General features: G+C 33.1%; 1 pseudogene; it reads right to left on the reverse strand.

The window, feature by feature from the left end:
* Positions 1-393: 393 nt before the first annotated feature.
* LOC120224615 lies at positions 394-534 on the reverse strand (annotated as a pseudogene).
* Between the last annotated feature and the right edge of the window lie 3,444 nt (positions 535-3,978).

Raw genomic sequence — 3,978 nt, forward strand, 5'->3', positions numbered from 1 at the left:
CTAAATAGGCATATCATATTTTTTTGGTTTTGAGTGCTACTTAATTCTTAAGGATTTCCTTCAAGATCTGCTTTTCACAGTACAAATCAAGTATCCCAAAAGTAACCAAATATTTCATATATCATATTTTCTCCTGTGGAGAAACTATGTAGTATTGTTTATGAAAATTACCAAGCATTAATTATAAACTGCCTAATTAATGACTAATCAGCTCTATTTGAGATTTTATTTCTAAACAAGAGTATAAGTCACTATATATTTTTTTTAGTACAAGGATTCTTGTAAGTTTAGGATCTGCACCAGAAATGCAATTAGAAGATATGCAGTTCTGTAAAGTTAGGAGGAAAAATTAAACACCATAATGTCATAAATATATTGGGATAAGAATAAACATATGAATGCATGCACAATTTAATACAAAGCTTTCAGTAGAAAACTACCACCAAGAAACAACTTTGAGTCTCAACCTTTCTATTTTTAAACTGATAAGAACAGATACTACACTTGATCTTAGCTAAAAGGCCAAGAAGTGATCAACCTTTCTATTTTTAACAGTATAGTGCCAACTATTTAAAGAAGGGTTTTATGAAAGAGGTATATATGAAAGTAAATAAGGAAGAGAGTGAGGTCAGCAGTTTATAATATTTCCATGCTCTCAACATACTCCATACTCAGGGAACGTAAATATCTGGGAGCAAACAAAATGACAAATAATATAAAAATGCACTGCAACAAGATCCTGCACATATCTTTCCATTCATCTTCATGCAAGATCCCATGGAACCAAGAATGAATTTGGAATTTCTGCCAAAGATCCTTTGTTGGAGGTTATTTCTCTGCAATTCTGACCTATGAGTATCCTTTTTAATAATCATTTTTGTGTCTGTATGAAAAATTTTTCCCTTGTTTTTTCTTTTTACTTTGGTTTCTTTGTATTAATGTACATATAAATGTTAACTCATCCATTTGACCATACAAGTACATACCAGATGAATGTCAGCCATGATCACATCACCAAATGTATAAAAATTTGATAGATAACCGAGGCATTAGTCCACTTAAATTTCAAATGTTCTTATATCTGAAATATTAGCTTTTACTTATCACTTGTACTTTATTAATGCATTCAATAGTTTTACTGTTTTTCTAATATAAGAAACATATGTGTAATTTAAAAAAATAAATAAAAAGAAAGAATAAAATAACAGTGAAACATCACAATGCAGACTTAAAATATATTAATGTTTTGGTGGAAGGTCCTTCCAAATATCTTTTTATGTAGATATGAATATGTATACAAATTTATATACATAGGATCATACTATATATGTTTTCTAACATACTTTTAATATACCACTCTATGTTACTGGTGTTTTCTATGTCTACAAATCTAAGTTTACAAAATTATTGCATAAGATTTCATTATATAAAGTGTAGCTAATACTGTCATTGGACTGCTTTTATCCCCTGAGATCCCTATTACATATTCTGTGTCCCCACCCTCCAGTTCCTATATGCTTTTCTTACAGTGACTTGCACCTGTGATCTTTACAAGGGTGCCCCTTGTGCTACTGGAACTGCTTCAATGCCACAGATAGCCAGAAATGCCTGAGTATTTATACACCTGCATGGTGCCCCCATATCCAAGGACTGATATGACTGATGTGAGGTGTGAAAGCTCACCTCTTTTGCCTCAAAGTGGGACAAACTCTGAGATAATCTATGCTCTAGAGCTCCCTGCACTATTAGGCTGAGACTGAGACTTCATCTGATCACATCTTGGCTCAGCTTCCTCTGATTCCCTATCTTCCTTTTCCTGCTCTTATACTAGTTTCTCCTAGAATCGTGTCCTTAATAAATTACTTCTATATAAATCCTTCTCTCAAGCTTTGCTTCTAGGCAGTGCAGTTCCTAGAAATATTATCTTAGCCACAAATGTGAGTCATATATCTTCTAGTAACCACATTAAAAAAGTAAAAAGAAACAAATGGAATTAATTTCAATAATGTTTTATTTAACCCAATACATGAAAATTATCATTTCAACAGAGAATTAAAACTAAAGTTATTAATGAGATATTTTACATTTTTTTCATATTGAATCTTTGACATTGGATGTGTATCTAGCCACATATCAAGGTTTTATTAGTTACATGTGGCTAGTGGCTACCAGTTTAGATAACACAAGTCTAGAGAAACCAAACTAATAAACTATCATATTTTACTTGACTGATGCCCTATTGATAACTATTAACTTTGTTTTCATTCTCCTTCCTTTATTTAATGCTCTGATTAATATCCTTGGGCCTGTTATACCTATGTGATCATTTCCTTAAGACAAAATTCTAAAAATTGATTTGTTGTCTTAAACTGTCCTTTGGAAAGGCAGTTGTCTGTTTCCCTTAATCTCTGGCAACAGTTCGTGCTATTAGTCTTTTATATTTGTATATCTCATTATATAAGTTTAAGCTTTAAAATGTTCTTCTCACCTTTTAGCAAACCTAAAGAGAGTTTCCTTTTACTTTTCTGTTCTGATTAACCTTGAAGACAGTAGATTAACAGGGAATTCCTACTCCTCTTCTCATCTAAGACTTGGAAAAGTCCTGCACACATAAATATATATTACAGCACATAAAATAAAATTCTGTATGGCATCCTCTGCCTCTATTAAATTAAATTAGAGAATAAGCTAAAAATGCTCTCATGGAACATTTTATGTGATTCTTCCAACCCAGCACACCTGTCAATTTCTGAGTGCCAAAGAGGGGAATAAGAAAACTAGAGGCAGTTACAGTTTCACAAAAATTGAGGCCCCAGTAACAACAAAAGCTTCTGTGTAATACCAAAGTACCTTACAAACATTCCAATTTCATGGACTGCTTGCTGATATTACCTATTCTGGAAGGGTATTTATCTATAGGCCCATATAGATATTGGTTTTTAAATAGGAAAGATAGCAAACTGAATTTTTTCAAGTTTATTTATTTTGAGAGAGAGAGAGGGAGCCAGCGAGCACGAGTAGGGGAGGGGCAGAGAGAGAAAGGGAGAGAGAGAACCCAAGCAGGCTCTGCACTGTCAGTGCAGGGTCCAATGCAGGGTTCAAACTCATCAACCATGACATCATGACCTAAACTGAAATCAAGAGTCAGACACTCAATTGACTGAGCCACCCAGGCGCCCCCAAATGATTTAATATAGCTTACAAAATAATCTCTTGGGCTCTAAGTTGTTTGTGAGTCATTTTGCAGTAAGAGTGAAGTCATTTATCATGACTCAGAATTGATAGTTTCTAAGGCCCAATGATTAATAGGAACACCCCATTCCTGATATAAAGGATTTCATTTTCCCAGATGATCAAGAAAGCCAACTTTAGGGATTTCCAAATGTTTAACTCTTCCATTTCAAACAATTATATCCATTGGATCAATGTGTCTTGTATTTAGGCAATGTTTTGTAACTATCTTATCTTCCTAGGACCACATATAGGAAATAGTTCTTAAAAGTAGATGTTTTAAAGGATTTAGACTGTGATTCTGAAGGATTTATACTAAATCTTCTATTCACTCTGTACTCCATTCTAAAAACATGTACGGGCTAAAAAGATTTCCTCAATACTATATGAATTCAAAATTTGAGGTTTTGAACAAAGACTTTGATGATTTTGTAGTACATGTTTCTTCTACTCTCTTGCACTTCTGCAGCTCATGCTTGTGATGTAAGTGTTTGGTCTTCTATTAGAATGGGAATAGAAATAAGCCCTTAAAAACAAGCCTCAAAAATTCTTAACAGAATAACAATTAGTCCCTTACTATGCCATCATCTCTTACCTAAAGCATTTGGCTGCAGAGTTAAAAAAGAAAAAAAAAAGGCAGCTGTGAATTGTTTTAATGAAACACAAGCTAAAGGCTCATTTAAAACTTCTAACACAAAATATCTATATTAATTTGTGTCCTCATGCCTGAACTATATTACTATGACT

The sequence above is a fragment of the Hyaena hyaena genome, unplaced genomic scaffold (genome assembly GCF_003009895.1).
Source record: "Hyaena hyaena isolate Hyena2069 unplaced genomic scaffold, ASM300989v1 scaffold_1211, whole genome shotgun sequence".
NCBI classification, from domain to species: domain Eukaryota; kingdom Metazoa; phylum Chordata; class Mammalia; order Carnivora; family Hyaenidae; genus Hyaena; species Hyaena hyaena.